General features: G+C 46.8%; 1 protein-coding gene across 1 annotated transcript in view; it reads left to right on the top strand.

Moving 5' to 3' along the window:
* LOC124712144 (TWiK family of potassium channels protein 18) overlaps positions 1 to 18,679 on the top strand; it is a 1,284,422-nt gene that overhangs the window by 671,764 nt on the left and 593,979 nt on the right. Inside the window, exon 3 of the mRNA XM_047242441.1 lies at positions 17,163 to 17,258. The gene's annotated coding sequence lies outside the window, so the exon portion shown is untranslated. The remainder of the gene's footprint in view (positions 1 to 17,162; positions 17,259 to 18,679) is intronic.

Below are 18,679 nucleotides of genomic sequence, written 5' to 3' on the forward strand. Positions count from 1 at the left end.
AAACCTAAATCAGTATGGCCGGACGCGGGATTGAACCGTCGTCCTTCCGAATGCGAGTCCAGTGTGCTAACCACTGCGCCACCTCGCTCGGTTGCGTTAGGTTAGTTAGGTTTAAGTAGTTCTAAGTTCTAGGGGACTCATGACCTCAGAAGTTAAGTCGCTTAGTGTTCAGAGCCATTTCAACCATTTTGGACTACACGTCTGCTAAGATGTATGCGAAATGCAGTCGCAGAATATAAACATCAGCCAGCCAATGACGAGGTTCCTTCGAGCACACAAGAAAAACGCACCATAATAAAATGCCGATGACTCATAGATTCGCCCTTCTTCAAAAACTTCTCCATCTGCAAGACGTCACAAACAATTTTGCCAATCTAGCATTTTCGTACCCAGCAACTAGCCTCGATTAAGAGGTCCTCTGAAAGTAAAAACTCCTGTCGAGGCTGGGCTCTTATTTTGCTGCGAGCCGTGTTTATTTAGGAGAGCATGATGATGTCTCCCGAAGGCGCTCTTCGGAACATGGGACGGCTCCGACCTCTCGCCGACAAAGTCCCCTCCCTGTTCTCAGTAGTTTGGCTGCAGGGCAGGACTGGGTCATAATGGTGCACGCCTCCCCCCCCCCCCTCCCATAGATGGCCCAGAGTGGCAACCATCGTGCAGTAAACATCAGTGGCTGCCCGCCTGTGCCAGTGGCACAATGACAGAGGGCCGCTGTTTTCGTTACGATGATCACTGCCTTGCCTGTCCCACATCCATCGTGCTTCCCATTCCCATGCATTCACAGAAAGTGTGGTGTAAAACAAGCAAGACCAGCATCATATTAAATGTACTTAGTATGAAGTCAGTATGTACAGCCACTGTAATCCAATTCACTCTCATTATTCCAGTTCACTCTGTCATTATTCTCTAATTAGTGTATATTGGTCATCTTAAATGAAATGGGACTTGTGAAAAGGCTTGCCGCTTTTCTGCATTACCGATTTTTTAAATTTATTTCGTGTTCACTAAAATATCGAAATGAACTTTTGTTTACAATTTTGAATTGGCTGGGAATAGAAGGTTCACCCGCATGGCAATTGAGCGCACTACCACAGGGAAACGTGGACCATCGGGTCTTTGCTCTAGTTTCAGTGAATTGAAGCTCCAATTTTCAAGTACTTTTGAGAGTTGCATCATTTCTGTACATACTGCTCGATAAATAAAAAGAAATAATATCCCGACTGCTTTATTGTCTCCTTGTGAGATTTTCATTTTATGTAAGCTCGCGGACAAAACGTTAGTCACCTCATCCGAGGAGTATGCAGGCGTACTGCAACCCTTAGTTTGACATTTCTACCACGAATATGTTGTCGACGCACTTATCGTACAACATGACAGCAAACGAATTCACAGCACTGCACGCATACATTACTCGTTTTGCCGAACACTCGGATACACGTCAAGTTTCCCGCTAAATCAGTCGATCTTAATCCTATAGAGTGTCAAGTTACCTTCCATTAGGAAAGCTGGTGCACTCAACGACTGTGATATTTATAAATTAAATTATAGAGCGCAGCAATCAGTCTTTTTTTTTTTTTTTTTTTTTTTTTTTTTTGCAAATCCAGATTTCGGCTAGTGCCTAGCCATTATCAATGCATTATTTTCGATTCTCGATACATGTCAGTTCCCTGTTGTTCGGGCGTCAGTCACAGTTCTTTGAATACTACAGAATGTGCCTGGCAGTGCTTGGAACAGTTGGTGAAACGTAAGATGATCATCCCGGAAATGTGGTAGCTCTACGGGATATAATGATCCAATGATTTTAGCTGATATTCGTGAAGAAATGTATGGAACCGTTTCCTCATTGAAATGAGACCATTATTAAGGTCAGTGGCGGTGTTAATCAGTGTTAACATGGTGTCCCTAATAAGACGAAAGCTATCTGCCCTGTCTTCGTAAGCATAGCACTAAGTGTGTATGGTCGGGCGACTTGTGTGGTGTAGCGCTAATAGATTACAGATGAAAATATTCCCTGTGAATTAGTGTGTGTGTGTGTTAATGAAAAACGTATCAAAATCCCTGTAGTAGTTCCTGAAATCAGCTTCATGCAGGCAGAGGATTTAGACATGGGTACAGATTCCGATACTTGGTAGTTGCAAGACTTTGTTTCAGCTAGAATATGCTACTTGATACCCCGCGTGTTCACCGTTTCATTTTGTTACCTCAGCCATCGTTAACCGTTAGCACTGGTATCTTACTTGATAGTGTTTGTGATTACAAAGTGTATCAGAGAATCAGTGAGAGTATTTTTAACGAGACGGAGTAATGAATATGTTTGTAAAATGAGAAAATAAAAGTTTCAAATTAAATCAGCGAAGAGAACTTCTGCTTTATCTTTAACGCATGTTGCTGATCAGTTATACTGAAGATAGGTAAAACCAAGTAACAAAGATAGGTACATTTTAGCGTTGTTTATTCGTATGCAGTGTTTCGATTCACTGAAACCCTCAGCTTTAATTTTAAAAAAAATTCTTTATTATTAAACCATTATAATTATACAAATCAACCCACTTCCTTAATTCATTAGTGGGTCCTAAACAGTTATACATTTGTATGTAAATTTTGCAGCTAGTTTAATGTTAGTATGTGAGCTACACTTATTAACATAACAATGGGCAACTACTATCTACATATACTGTTTGTACCTAATTCTTACAACTAATTTAATTTATGTATGCAATCTGCAGCGTCACATGTGTGCCAGTGAGGATATAAACCTACTTTCGTATGCCTTGCTCTTCGAACTAACCCCGAAGAGCATGCCCCTGGCACTGGGCAGGCCTCGATGTTGAATTCGCTGCAGTCCCTATCTTAATTTCCTATAACTAAGTCCTACAATCTAACTAACTTAACCTACGTCATATTCGGTGTGTGTCATAATCGGTGGTTGTTCCCTACTCCCCCTAGTCCTGCACGCGGCGGATTCCAACTTAGATGTAGTCGGCCAGTCCGCGCACAGGCGGCATGGGAATAGGGCTTATGGACGCAATCGGTGGTGATTGTCATTATTTAATGTATCTCGCCTAAATAGTCATATAGAACTTTTCGAGATACCTCGTTTGCCAAGGTGTTTAAGGTCTGAAAGGTCTCCTCCCGTCTGAGTAGTTGGTATGTGTCTCAGTTGGGTAGTCTGTCTCGTAGTGTGTTTGCAATATCATTGAAGAGGGGACATTCGTAAACTACATGCTCGGGTGTACCTTCCGGATCGCCACAGTCGCACGCTGGTGTTGCCCTCTTCCCAAATCGACATAAGTAAGTCGGGTAGGGTCCATGGACAGTGAGAAAGTGGATCAGACCTCTTGTGGGCTCGATGTACTTCAGTCCAAGTCGTTCCCTCACATCAGAAGCTGGAAGGTTTTTCGTCCAGCCTCTTCTGCCTCCCAAGTCTCCTGCCAGAGCTCCTCCCCTCTTTTCCTTATCTCTCTTTTCTCTCCCACCCTAATACCCATAATATCCGCAATCTTCTCGTAATTTCCCTTCTTGACCCAGTACCAAGCCGCCTGTTCTCTTATCTTTATGTCCAGAGGGCAGAGCCCCATTATGATTAATAGGGCCCCCCCTGGAGATGTTCTGTAGGCTCCCACAGCTCTTAATACCATGCTTCTCTGAACCCTTCTCACCGCCATGGCGGGCACAACCCTCGTGAGCCTATGCGCCCAGACTCCCGAGCCATAGCCCACAACTGAGGTTAGGATACTGTTGTGATAGAGTCTAATTAGGTGTGGAGGAAGATGGAATCTTTTATGGACTATGGAAATCAGGTTATTTAATATCTGAAAGGCTCTCTGAGTGACAGTATCAATGTGTTTTCCGAAACTCCACCTCTCATCAATGATAACTCCCAAGTAGCGCGTCTCACGTCGTCGGAGAACTGGTGAACCGTCTATTCTGACAGTCGGATATCTAATAAGATGTCCTTTTAGAAATAGGTAGGTGGGTTTACTGGGCGATATCGTCATTTTAGTCATGTGGCACCACTGTTGTAATTTGTCTAATGCTGTCTCTATTTTCGGTTCGATGTCTTCGCGGCTACGGCCACCAACCAACAGGAGGAGATCATCCGCGTAGGCTATCACCTCTATCACCTCATCACTTTGTTGTAATCTATTTAATAAAGGCTCCATATGGATGTCCCAGAAGAGGGGTCCTAAGACAGAATCTTGTGGACATCCTTTGGTAATTATCTTTCCAACTCTTTCGCCAGATGATGATAACCAGACCTCCCGATCCTTGCAATAGCTCCTCAGGCAACCATATAGCGGCCCTGCACACTCTTTCTCCCGCAAGCAGGAGAAGAGCGAAGGCCACCACAGGTTGTCGAAGGCGCCACTGATATCAACCATGATGCCAACTACGTATTTGTGCGGGGTCGAGCCACAGACCTCGGCCGGCAGGGCGATTGCATCAGATGCCGACCGCCCCGGCCTGAACCCGAACTGCCTGTCGCTCACCCCGCACAACACTCGGTGTGCTGTCAATCTGTCAGCCAGCAGTTTCTCCAGTATTTTGACAAATACATCCAGCAGGCAAATCGGCCTGTAAGATTTCACTTCTGCTGGGTCCTTGTCTGGTCCTTTCTTTGTAATTATTACATTTGCAATTTTCCATCTCTTAGGGAATTTTCCCTGTCTGAGGCATTCGTTATATAGTTGTGTTAGTGGCGCAGTCAGCTGAGGAGCCAGAAACTGCACCACCTCCGCCACAATGCCGTCTGGCCCAGGTGCTTTTCCTTTTTTCAATGATCTTATGTGGGTTGCCACCTCCTCCTCTGAGAAGGGGTAGACAGCCGTCTCATTAACGTATACTTCTTGGTCTTCACCTCTGAGTTGCTTCTGCCCCTCTGTCTCCCCATCCGCATTGTCGTCAGGCAACAGGGACCGGAGGAGTCTCCTGCCAGGACTCCGTCATCCTGTCCCCGCACCTGACTGTTTGATAACTCCAGAGGAGAGCGGATTTTTTCTCTCACTAACTTATACGGAAGCCCCCATGGATCCGTGACTAGCTGATTGAGCACAAAGTTTTCCCAACTCCTCATCCTAACTTCACGTAGTTCCTTTTGGAACTTCCGCTTTTCCTCCCTATATAGCACCTGCCACCTTTGTCGTTCCTGCCAGACGACATTGCGCTGGTAGTGCCTCCTCAGCCTTCTGACAGATTGATGCAGTTCTCCTATTTCAGCAGACCATGGTGACGGAGAGGCCGCCATGGCCCTCCTCCTTGTAGGTACGGCTGCCTTCACCGCTCTTGTCACTGCATTCACCAGTTCCTCTGCTCTCTGGTCCACGTCCATGTCCAGATGCATGTCACCTCCCTGTGATGGAGGGATGTCACACTCCCTAGCTAGGCGCTCCCAGTCAGCTCTTCTATAATTTAGTTGCACCTCCCACCCCGTGGCCCAGCGACACTCTCTTTCTCCCAAGATGAAGGATATCAGATTGTGGTCGCTTGTGGTGGCATTCTCTGTGACTCTCCAATTTTGAATAATGTTAGCCGTATTTGGAGTTACAAGGGTGACGTCAATATTTGTGCCCTGTCCCCCTCCTGCAGCGTAGGTAGGAGGATTGCCAGGCCTGTTTGCCACCACAAGTTGTGATGCCATTATAAGTTCCTCAACTTTTTCACCATTTGCGTCTCTCGTGCCACTGTACCACAGGGGGGATTTGGCATTAATGTCAGCTGTTATTACAACCTTTCTTCCCTGCAACGCCGTGGTTACTCTGGCTAGGTGGTCTATGTAGTGTTCTATATTGTCCCCATACTGAAAATACATGTTTATGAGAGTTATTGTTCCCATAGGGGTTTGTAGCTCCACGACGTTACGACGTTACAGTGGCTAGTTGTGAATTGCGAGAGTGTAGTGACTCTCAAGAGTCTATTTGTGATTATAATCGCCGCCTTCGGGTCATCCCCTCTGCTGACTGTTTGCCAGCTCGCGACAGCAAAAGCTATTTTTCCAGCCAGGGAGTATGGCTCCTGTAGACAGAGTACATCAAGTCTCCTCTCCTCCACCTCCCTTCGGAGCTCCTGCATCACGAATCTGCTGTTATGAGTATTGAGCTGTCCAATAGTTATTTTTGTCATTAGGGAAAGTACGTATGTATTCGGTCATGTGGCCAGGTCTTACTCCAGTCGAAAGCAATTCGTCCATGTGCTATTACTGATTGTGCGTAGATGTCGTTAAGGTCAAATTTCTCACCTCGTCTCTCGAACACTTTCTTGAGCAGATCTCGCAAGGCTCCGAAGTCGGTGGCGAGATTCACTGATTTTAGCTGGATTCTGTCGACAGCCTCCATAACCGAGAAGGTTATCTTCCTGCCGTCTTCATGTCCTACACGGACCACATGTCGTAAGGCAGTGGTCAGGGTAGCCGACTGCTCTAGTCTGGATAGTTGCATAGTGTACTCCAAGTTGGGGTACACCCTAACCGGATCGACCGGTGGCAGTCTGACTATTGGTGAACTTAGTGCAGTGGGGCTCGTACATGAGCTTGTCACTGTGTTTTCTTGAATGGGTTGTTTATTTATATTACTATCTTTAGGCGTTGCCACAGCCACAGGATGCCCTTGCCGTTGTTGGTGTAGTTCCGGCTTTGTTCCCCGGCTTCCAGAGGAGAGAGTTTCGGCCATGAGGGGGAGATCGGTTTGTATGCCAATGTCGATTGTTGGAAATTCGGTCTGTATAGCTTTATCTTTTGTTTCAGTTTTAGTGGCGCCCGAGAGCGACCTCAAAAACTCCTTGAGTCTGTTTGCCCTCATGGCATCCCTCCCCTTTTTGCTCGGGGACTTTCGCTTTGGCATCCTGTTCGGTATGCCGGGCTCAACCATAGTCGGTTCTGGAGATTAATCTTTGCTCCAACATTCTGTATGTCGGGCAATTCCTGCCTGTGGCTCCGCAAGACTTTTTCCCTCTATTCTTGCATGGTATGCAGACTGCCGCCGCCTTGCAGTCTTTGCGGCTGTGACCATGTTCCCCACACTTAGTGCACGCCGGCTCCCTGGTGCACAGTCTTAAGACGTGATCAAAGTCGCCACAGTTGTGGCAACGAGGTACCACGACATAATCTCTTGTGTTTATGGCGTGAAAGCCAACATATATTCTGCCCATTGTTGTTATGTTTTTCCACATTTGCGCTGACACCTCGGCGACGTGATGAACAACATCACGACCCCGTGGCCAGTCTTAAATTTTAATTTAAAGCAATTCTTAAATTCCTCTTCATTTATTTCCTCAAAATTTTGCTCTCTAATTGTATCTAGGAGTTCTTCGTTAGTCATTATTGTGGGAACGTCATATAGTATGACGAGAGGATTTCTTTTCCTCGGTGGTTCGCATTTGGCCACCGAGTTCAGTTTTTGGTTGTTCAGCAGTTTGTCTTTATCTTCCTCAGAGGCAACTTCAACTATAACAGAATTTCTGCTCGGTTTAACTTTTTTGATTCGGATTTTATCTTTTACAGGGTCTACAGTTTTTGTAAATAATTCTTGAATTCTCTTAACACTTGTATCCTGCCCAGGCAGTGTCCTAAGAAAAACTGCTGTATCTGTTCTTTTTGTGATTTTGTCGATAGTGTCTTTGGTCGTGTTTTGTGGGCGCTTAGTGGGCGCTTGCGCGGCCACGGTCGCCCACGTCTTTGCCGGTTGCCTCCTTAGCCTATCGTTCTCCTTTTCGAGTTCTTCGACCCTACCTTCTAGTTTAGCGTGGGCAATAGCCCATGCTGCCAGCTCATTCTTAATGATGGCAAGTCCAGCTTGGCTTATCTTGCCATTTTTAATTTGCTGCTCCATGAGCGTCGTAATTCTGGTATACCTTTGCATGACTGTCTCATTCTCTGCCTGTCCCTGCTCGTCCTGGGGAGAGGGATCAGGCGCAGCGGAAGCTCGTTGAGGCGCACACGAATCACTCGTTTCGTTTGTAGCCATGATTCAACGAGTGATGAAAAAAAAGGGGTGGGAGCCCGTCTCTTGTCCCGGACCGGCTCCTCTGGATGGGGGGGGGGGGGGGGGAGACTTCTGCAGCTCGCCCCTAGGTCAAGGGCACTTCCGAACTGCCAGGTTCAGCGCACCGTCGCCAGTGCACTGGTCCTCCTCGGTGTCCCCGTCATCGACGATTTCACGCGACGCTCCTCGTCAACTGCACCCCGCACTCTGGAGAGGCGGATGCACCTCTCGCCCTTCGCCGCCTACTTGCCCGAGTTTCCACCTCCTGGCCAAGGACCCACTCCTACTCAGGTGGCGGGTCGGTCCCCCAGACGTTCGGCGGTCTGGACCCATCTAACCTGGCCCAGGCGATGTCACCACCTCCTGGGTTTGGCAGAACACGCCCCGGTTACCCAGGGGCGCGGCGAAGCGCCCTTGCCGACTCGCGCTGCGATCCCACGCCGACAAACGAGATCGCCGGCATGCAGAGCACGTGCTGGTCTGTACCCTGCGAACAGAAGGGACTGATGTTCGGTCCCTCGACACAGCTCCCCCTGTGCCACGCACCCTTCGCTTTCGCATCGGGTTGGGTCGCAGCTCTCCCTTTTGTCGCAAGGCAAAATGCCAAGCTTAACATCTGGCACCACGGGAAGGCGGAAAGAGCCACTTGGGAAGGAGAGGCTGTAGGAGACGCGTCACTTCCCCTGTGAGGACTGCCGCGGCCCACCCGACTGGAAAGCGATACGCCCCAGTGCGAGCTTCTGTGCCTTACGGCGCGCCGGCAACGGGCGGGCCCGCGCCGAAACGCGCCGTCAAGCGACTGACCTCACGCCAGACACGTTTTAATTTATCTCCCTGACTGTCGTGCTTGTACATCAACTTTTATATTAGGGCCGACCTCGGCATGCCAAACTTTTCCCTTCGCTATTTGTTCGCGATATAGAGGACTAACACAGGTTCAGTGACTTTGCAGAAGAGGCAGACCATTGGCCTATCGGCACAAGCCATTAAAATACACTATTGGCCATTAAAATTGCTACACCAAGAATAAATGCAGATGATAAACGGGTACTCATTGGACGAATAGATTATACTAGAACTGACATGTGCTTACATTTTCACGCAATTTGGGTGCATAGATCCTGAAAAATCAGTACCCAGAACAACCACCTCTGGCCGTAATAACGGCCTTGAAACGCCTGGGCATTGAGTCAAACAGAACTTGGATGGCGTATACAGGTACAGCTGCCCATGCAGATTCAACACGATACCACAGTTCATCAAGAGTAGTGACTGGCGTATTGTGACGAGCCAGTTGCTCGGACACCACTGACCAGACGTTTTCACTTGGTGAAACATCTGGAGAACGTGCTGGCCAGGGCAGCAGTCGAACATTTTCTGTATCCAGAAAGGCCCATGCAGGACCAGAAACATGCGGTCGTGCATTATCTTGCTGAAATGTAAGGTTTCGCAGGGATCGAATGAAGGGTAGAGCCACGGGTCGTAACACATCTGAAATGTAACGTCCACTGTTCAAAGTGCCGTCAATGCGACCAAGAGGTGACCGAGACGCGTAACCAATGGCACCCCATACCATCACGCCGAGTGATACGCCAGTATGGCGATGACGAATACACGCTTCCATTGTGCCTTCACCGCGATGACGCCAAACACGGATGCGACCATCATGATGCTGTAAACAGAACTTGGATTCATCCGAAAAAATTACGTTTTGCCATTCTTGCAACCAGGTTCGTCGTTGAGTACACCATCGCAGGTGCTCCTGTCTGTGATGCAGCGTCAAGGCTAACCGCAGCCATGGTCTCCGAGCTGGTAGTCCATGCTGCTGCAAACGTCATCGAACTGTTCGTGCAGATGGTGGTTGTTGTCTTCCAAACGTCCCCATCTGTTGACTCAGGGATCGAGACGTGGCTGCACGATCCGTTACAGCCATGCGGATAAGATGCCTGTCATCTCAACTGCTAGTGATACGAGGCCGTTGGGATCCAGCACGGTGTTCCGTATTACCCTCCTGAACCCACCGATTCCATATTCTGCTAACAGTCATTGGATCTCGACCAACGTGAGCAGCAATGTCGCGATACGATAAACTGCAATCGCGATAGGTTGCAATCCGACCTTTATCAAAGTCGGAAACGTGATGGTACGCATTTCTCCTCCTTACACGAGGCATCACAACAACGTTTCACCAGGCAACGCCGGTCAACTGCTGTTTGTGTATGAGAAGTCGGTAGGAAACTCTCCTCATGTGAGCACGTTGTAGGTGTCGCCACCGGCGCCAACCTTGTGTGAATGCTCTGAAAAGCGAATCATTTGCATATCACAGCATCTTCTTCCTACCGGTTAAATTTCCCGTCTGTAGCACGTCATCTTTGTGGTGTAGCAATTTTAATGGCCAGTAGTGTTTAACATTCTGCGTGGTGTCTGTCTGTTCTATATCGTGTCTCCCTACCACTTTCGCGCAACGACGCTCTGAGCGTGTTTTTTAGGGAATTGACTAGTTTGAATCTGGGACGTGTTGCTGGTAAGGAGACGCCAGAATACACATGACATGTAGAATTCAGAAGAGTTCAGTGAGACTAGGGATGATATAATCAATACTTAATGATTTCAGCGTCAGCTCCACTGCACTCCCTGTAAAAGAATCTTGATACTAACTAAATTTAGTGGAAGGGGTTCAAGGCTTTCCTATTTTTAGTTAGCTGGTAAAATAACGTCGAAAAAGCAGTTAAGTTTACCATTGGAAATTTTATTCTACTCACAAAACATTGTTTATAAATTGCACTATTGATAAAAGGAAATGTTTTAATACAGGATGGTAAAAACCAACTGCGTTCAACAAAAATGTGAACGAATATTCCCTGAGTGGGTTTCCAAGTTCTACAATGGATCGAAGGATGACCTATGCCATATCACATCTATAATCTAGGTTCAAATGGTTCAAATGGCTCTGAGCACTATGGGACTTAACATCTGTGGTCATCAGTCCCCTACAACTTAGAACTACTTAAACCTAACTAACCTAAGGACATCACACACATCCATGCCCGAGGCAGGATTCGAACCTGCGACCGCAGCAGTCACGCGGCTCCTGACTTAGCGCCCAGAACCGCGAGACCACCGCGGCCGGCTATAATCTAGGTTTAAATTAAGTTTCACAAAAGAGAAAACTATCAAAATGGTCTACAGTGACTCTCAATTATCTTTAATTACTTATCTAACTTGTCGTAAATTACAGTGGCTGATGTGGCTTCTCAAAAACTATATAACAGTAAAATCATCGCGTTTCAGGTTTTTACTTCAAGTGGCAAATGTGGACACCATGAGCTTTAATTGACGATCGACACTAGTATTACACAAAAAGGGGGTGTAACAGATGAGACTTCTGCAGTTCTGAGTGAAGCTTTATGCGCTGTTATGCGGCATCGCGTGCGTTCATTACCTTGTCGGTGTTCGTCAGGGGGCTGCGGGCAGCACAGCTCCGCTCACCTCGCCGTCTCAGAAGCAACTCTCTCCTAACTTCTCCTTACTACAATTTACCGAAGTTGGTTTAAAAAAACTATCTGGCTGTGTTTTCATCTGACCAATCAGGGTCTCAACGTTAGCCTTAAGCTCCGCCTACAAAAATTCTGTCTATCCAATGAGAAACGTTATACTTTTCGTGGTGGGGCAATGTTTTTTAAAGCTTTCAACGTAACAGAGACGCGAGAAAGTCTCACGCTAAAACTTGCAGCTGGTGTGGTCCTTTTAGCGTTATCGTAAGATCTATTCTGTTCTTCTGGAGGGCTCTATCTTTTAACATGGGCTGGGGGGTGGTCCTGACGTAACAGAGACGCGAAAAAGTCTCACGCTAAAACTTGCGGGTGGTGTAGCCCTTTTTGTGTTATCGTAAGATCTATACTGTTCTTCTGGAGGGCTCTAGCGTTTAACATTGTTACGTCAGGACCACCCCCCCAGCCAGAGACGTGAAAAAGTCTCACGCTAAAACTTGCGGGTGGTGTGGTCCTAGCAGTTAGCTGGCGACGTGGGTGTCCGTCCATCCCTTATCGTAGGGCCTTCCAGCTTAACACGATTCTGCTCTCGGCTTCTGTTCTCGTTTCTCCCCTCGAAACTGCTTCTGTCTCACGGTGGGAAGGTATGACATGCATTTAGGCGTTCTTGTGTTAGTGTGTGGTATTCCATTTGCTCACTCGTTATTCGTATTACTTTGGTTAATTTAATGTCACGATTTATTCGGAGCTATGTGACATACTACTGGATTTGCTTATGTCAGGGTTTTCATGGAAGGTGTTGGATTTGCCTGACACCTTACAGTGTAAATGGTAATGACAGAAAAGAGTGACGAGAATTCTCAAAGTACACTCCTGGAAATTGAAATAAGAACACCGTGAATTCATTGTCCCAGGAAGGGGAAACTTTATTGACACATTCCTGGGGTCAGATACATCACATGATCACACTGACAGAACCACAGGCACATAGACACAGGCAACAGAGCATGCACAATGTCGGCACTAGTACAGTGTATATCCACCTTTCGCAGCAATGCAGGCTGCTATTCTCCCACGGAGACGATCGTAGAGATGCTGGATGTAGTCCTGTGGAACGGCTTGCCATGCCATTTCCACCTGGCGCCTCAGTTGGACCGGCGTTCGTGCTGGACGTGCAGACCGCGTGAGACGACGCTTCATCCATTCCCAAACATGCTCAATGGGGGACAGATCCGGAGATCTTGCTGGCCAGGGTAGTTGACTTACACCTTCTAGAGCACGTTGGGTGGCACGGGATACATGCGGACGTGCATTGTCCTGTTGGAACAGCAAGTTCCCTTGCCGGTCTAGGAATGGTAGAACGATGGGTTCGATGACGGTTTGGATGTACCGTGCACTATTCAGTGTCCCCTCGACGATCACCAGTGGTGTACGGCCAGTGTAGGAGATCGCTCCCCACACCATGATGCCGGGTGTTGGCCCTGTGTGCCTCGGTCGTATGCAGTCCTGATTGTGGCGCTCACCTGCACGGCGCCAAACACGCATACGACCATCATTGGCACCAAGGCAGAAGCGACTCCCATCGCTGAAGACGACACGTCTCCATTCGTCCCTCCATTCACGCCTGTCGCGACACCACTGGAGGCGGGCTGCACAATGTTGGGGCGTGTGCGGAAGACGGCCTAACGGTGTGCGGGACCGTAGCCCAGCTTCGTGGAGACGGTTGCGAATGGTCCTCGCCGATACCCCAGGAGCAACAGTGTCCCTAATTTGGTGGGAAGTGGCGGTGCGGTCCCCTACGGCACTGCGTAGAATCCTACGGTCTTGGCGTGCATCCGTGCGTCGCTGCGGTCCGGTCCCAGGTCGACGGGCACGTGCACCTTCCGCCGACCACTGGCGACAACATCGATGTACTGTGGAGACCTCACGCCCCACGTGTTGAGCAATTCGGCGGTACGTCCACCCGGCCTCCGGCATGCCCACTATACGCCCTCGCTCAAAGTCCGTCAACTGCACATACGGTTCACGTCCACGCTGTCGCGGCATGCTACCAGTGTTAAAGACTGCGATGGAGCTCCTTATGCCACGGCAAACTGGCTGACACTGACGGCGGCGGTGCACAAATGCTGCGCAGCTAGCGCCATTCGACGGCCAACACCGCGGTTCCTGGTGTGTCCGCTGTGCCGTGCGTGTGATCATTGCTTGTACAGCCCTCTCGCAGTGTCCGGAGCAAGTATGGTGGGTCTGACACACCGGTGTCAATGTGTTCTTTTTTCCATTTCCAGGAGTGTATATTCTGCAGTCGCTTAGGCGACGGGCACTGCAAATTCGCTATGAAACAACATTACAATGCCACGCAGACAGAATTTAAAGATTTAGTTGGCAATGAAAGAGCAAAATATTGCCTCGGGATTCTTTGCTTCGTGCATCAACCGCAGTGTGTGCTAAATTTGTGGGCGTGGAGGACGAGAAGAAATTGGAGGTACGAATGGTAAAATTTCTGACGTCGCTCGCATTATTTCGCTGTCACCTGCAACAGTTTTCGATGGAACGAACAGTATGGGACTACATATCACTGTAAAGTAAATTGGTTAAGTGGCATGCTTGGAACCATTTTTCGGTTTAAAACGTGCTATTGTAGAATTTGTGAGGAAACCAAGGAGTACAGGAACGAAAATGGGAATATCTGGAATCGACTCAGACATGCGTTTAAAGTGGACTTCACTGCACAGTACCCATAATAAGACATTGCAAGGAGAGAATCAGCTTATTTCTGATTCGATGGGGATGCATCTAGAAAAAAAAATCTCGGTGTAGAAGGGGCCAATTCTGACATAGTACGGTTATACGGTTAACTAAGCTCACTGGCGTTAAGAAAAATGTGAAGTTAAAGAAATCATTGTGGCCTCAAAAGAACTGCAAGGATAGTGTCATAAACATTTTGAGGACACTGCCAATCTTATACCTGTTTTCGAGCAGTTTTTGAGACCGTTTGCAGTTTCAGTTGAAAGCTTCCCTGTTCATGTGCAGATGTAACTTGTTGATCTGAGTGGTACGATAATTTCATTGGAAAGACAAATCAATGTAACATTAAAACTGACCAGGACGTGTACATTCTTTACTTCCCGTAGAGGTTGCAAAAGCGCTACAACATTTCGAGCAAAATATGTGTGTAAGACGTTTTTTTCTATTATGACACTAAATAAGTCACGACTGCGTTGCAACCTGAGGCCGAAAATCTAATTTTCTGCGTCTGTCCATATGCCGACATTTTGTTCCAGATAAAAATTATCTATCTTCAGCGCACCAAAAATAATTAAATATTACTGAAAACTTTTTGTTTTTGGTCTATATATTTAAGAGAAAAATGATTCAAATGGCTCTGAGCACTATGGGACTTAACTGCTGAGGTCATCAGTCCCCTAGAAGTTAGAACTACTTAAACCGAACTAACCTAAGGACATCACATACATCCATGCCCGAGGCTGAATTCGAAACTGCGGCCGTAGCAGTCGCGCGGTTCCGGACTGAAGCGCCTAGAACCGCTCGGCCACCGCAGCCGGCTATTTTTAAGAAATGTGAAATGTAAAACCAAGTGATATGCATGCCTCGCCATTACATACTCAGAAGCAAAAAAAATAAATAAATAAATAAATAATCCGGTACACGTGGCTAATATCGCGTAGGGACCACACGACCCCGCACAAGTGCCACAGCAGAACGTGACATGGACTCGACTAAAGTCTGAAGTAATCCTGCTGGGCTGTCCACAAATCCGGAAGAATTCAATGGGGTGGAGATCTCTTGTGAACAGCCCGTTGCAAGGCATCCCAGATATGCTCAATAATGTTTGTCTGCGGAGTCTGGTGGCCGGCTAGAGGAAGTGTTTAAACTCAGAAGAATATTCCTGGAGCCATTTTGTGGCAATTCCGGACGTGTTGGGTACGAAATTGTCCTGCTGGAATTGCCAAAGTCTGTCGGAATGCACAACGGACATCAATGGATGAAGGTGATCAGACAGGATGCTTACGTACGTGTCACCTGTCAGAGGCACATCTAGACGTATCAGAGGTCCCACAGCACTCCAAATGCACACGTCCGACGCCATTACAGAGCCTCCGTCACCTTAGACAATCCCCTACTGACTTGAAGGGTCCATGGATTCGTGAGGTTGTCTCAATACCTGTACATGTCCATCCGCTAGACGTAATTTGAAATGAGACTCGTCCGACGAGGCAACGTGTTTCCAGACATCAACAGTCCAGTCGCTGTTGACGGGCCCGGGCGTTGTGCAGTCATTAAGGATACACGACTTGGCCTTCCGCTCCGAAAGCCAATATCGATGATGTTTCGTTGAATCATTCGCACGCTGACACACGTTGATGGCCCAGCATTGAATTCTGTGGTAATTTGCGGAAGCATTGCAATTCTGTCATGTTGAAAGATTCTTTTCAGTAGTCGTTGGTCCGGTTGCTGCAGGACCTTGTTTCCGGCTGCAGCAATGTCGAAGATTTGATGTTTTACCGGATTACTGATATTCACTGTATACTCGTGAAATGGTCGTACGGGAAAATACCCACTTCTTCGCTACCTCGGAGCGATGGGACGGAGATGCTGCGTCCCATCGCTCGTGCGCTGACTATACCACCACGTTCCTACTCACTTAAATCTTGATAACCTTCCACTCTAGCAGCAGTAACTGGTCTAACAACTGCGCCAAACGCTGTCTTATATAGGCGTTGCCGACAGCAGCGCCGTATTCCACCGGTTTACATGTCGCTGTATTTGAATATGCATGCCTGTACCTGTTTCCTTGCCACTTCAGTGTGATTTAAATGCGGTGCATTCGCATTTTCCTCCTCATGCTCAGACAGCATGGGGCGGCGGTGAGGGAAACGTGGCAGCCGTAAGGCGCTCATCCCATGCTATGGCCGGCGCGGGAGCCCAATTCTTGGCGACCTCTGTTCTTTATTTTTACCGAGGAAGAGCGTACATCTGAGTCGTGTGCTACACACTGTCATTGTCGGCGACATGTGTTTCACAAGTAGCTGTACAGTCGCTCGTACTCTGCGACGAGACGAGAGGCAGTTCGCCTATATTCCCAACGCTAGCTCATGCAAATCTGACGTTTAATGTGTTGCGTGATCCGTCTGTAGGGGGATAACACATCGTTATCCTGGGTTTCTTTAGTGGTCCGTTACTTGATTAACTTCTTTATTTAGTGGACTGTTCCCTTCGGAGCCGGCCCAGGTGACCGAGCGGTTCTAGGTGCTTCAGTCCGGAACCGCGCGACTGCTACGGTCGCAGCCTCGAATCCTGCCTCGGGCATGGATGTGTCTGATGTCCTTAGGTTAGTTAGGTTTAAATAGTTCTAAGTTCTAGGGGACTGATGACCTCAGATGTTAAGTCCCATAGTACTCAGAGCCATTTGAATTTTTTGTTCCTCCGGAGGAAAAAATAATATAACAGACGTACTTGACTCTTGCAAAGCAGCATGCGGTCATCGGTGTATTTTTCCTCATTTATGACTCACTCTGTATATATTTAAATGGCCGGACTCAGTAGCGTTCCTGAAGAGAGTTTCAAGCGCTTTGTCTTCGCGGCCTGGAGCGGCGCATTTTGTTTTACTGCCAATCTCAAGCTTTTCTGTGGTCCCAGGGCACCGGTTAGAGCCTGTGTAATTTTTATGTTTCAGGCGTATCTGCGTCTGCCTCGCCGCTGGGAGAACTCATTCTTCTGGCCAGCCGTAGCGGCCGGCTCTCCGCTGATAAACTTGCCGAAACATTTCCAGGTAAGCTGCTGCCGAGGCATTCTGCAAAGATGGCGATGTTTCGTACGCCTTTTCTTCGCTTTAATTGCTTCTCTGCAGATCTCTTTTTAGCGCGATCCTGCTTTCCCAGTAAAATATGCAAAAAAAATTTTCAACTTCCTTGGTAAAAGTGGATAGATGTTGTTACGGTCCAAATAAATGAACCGCTAGAGACGTTCTTTCTTCATGGATACAGTGAAAGAAAAGCAATTTAACCTGGCGTGTGGGCACTATACGTAGAATTATTCCTACTTTCTGAGAAGAAAAAAGGAAAGACTCTCGTGACGTTCTGGATGTTTCACTCGTATTTATGTACTCAGAAATTGTTTTCGACTACCTACGCCATCATCAGAAAAACTGAATGCGCAGTTACAGTGAAATAACGGAGTTATGCTATACTGTCGGAGTTCGTAGAAAGTAAAGTATTGTGTTTTGCAAATGACAAAGAATGACGTTAAAAATTTAAATGAATAATACGGTTGACTCAGGATCTCCTATAAAAATATCTTGTTCTAATATTATTCTTTCCGTTTTTGGCATCTGAGAACCAAGTCAACTCGGAGAAGCTCCTTTACTACTTTTTTTATTCAAGTCAAATATTCTTCTAATATGTGGTTTTACAGTTTGGGATCCACATAGCTTACATACATAATGGAACTGTTTAAAATTTAAGAAAAAATTAAAATCATCTAAAAAATTTCTGGTAGTCACATTAGCTGTTAATAGTTTCCTTATTACAGGATATTATGCGATACTGTAATGAAGGAACTATCAACAGCTGATGCGGATACCATAAGTTTTCAGAACATTTTAATGGTTGTTTAATTTTTAAAAAAAATGAGTATTTCTATTAAATATTCTTTCGTTCACATTCTTTGAAACCTTCTTCCCAGTTCTGAATGCAATGCTTACGTCCTGGGTCTAAATTTGTCCTGGTAACGTAAGACAGCCTCAGTCTTTCCTTTAGAAGAAATCCCGTTCTAAATCTCTTTTCCACATATTCTCATTTATTCAAGTTTAACTCTAGGATCCGGCGTACTTTGATCTTGTTCACAAGAAAATTTATTATGTGATGTGTCAACCATCCGTGGCTTATCCGAAGCCTCTTATGTCCGAAGAACGTAGTCTTTCTTATGCAGACGGTATTAGAGACCATCCATATTTGAGTGTACAAGTTCTAGTTCGCACGTCTTTTAATAGTTGGTACTTAACAGTACGTTTAAAAAAATGAACAACATGTTAGTAGTTTTCTTCAAAAATATAAGAAAAATTCCTGTTATTAAATGTCCGAAAACCAATACTGGTAAGGTGGTTGATTGGTTAGCAGGGTATATGGGCTGCTGGAGTGGAATGCTGAACCCATTTGAGAATACAAAAAATTTATTTTCACCACATTAACTAAA

Source organism: Schistocerca piceifrons, chromosome 8, assembly GCF_021461385.2.
Source record: "Schistocerca piceifrons isolate TAMUIC-IGC-003096 chromosome 8, iqSchPice1.1, whole genome shotgun sequence".
Classification (NCBI taxonomy): domain Eukaryota; kingdom Metazoa; phylum Arthropoda; class Insecta; order Orthoptera; family Acrididae; genus Schistocerca; species Schistocerca piceifrons.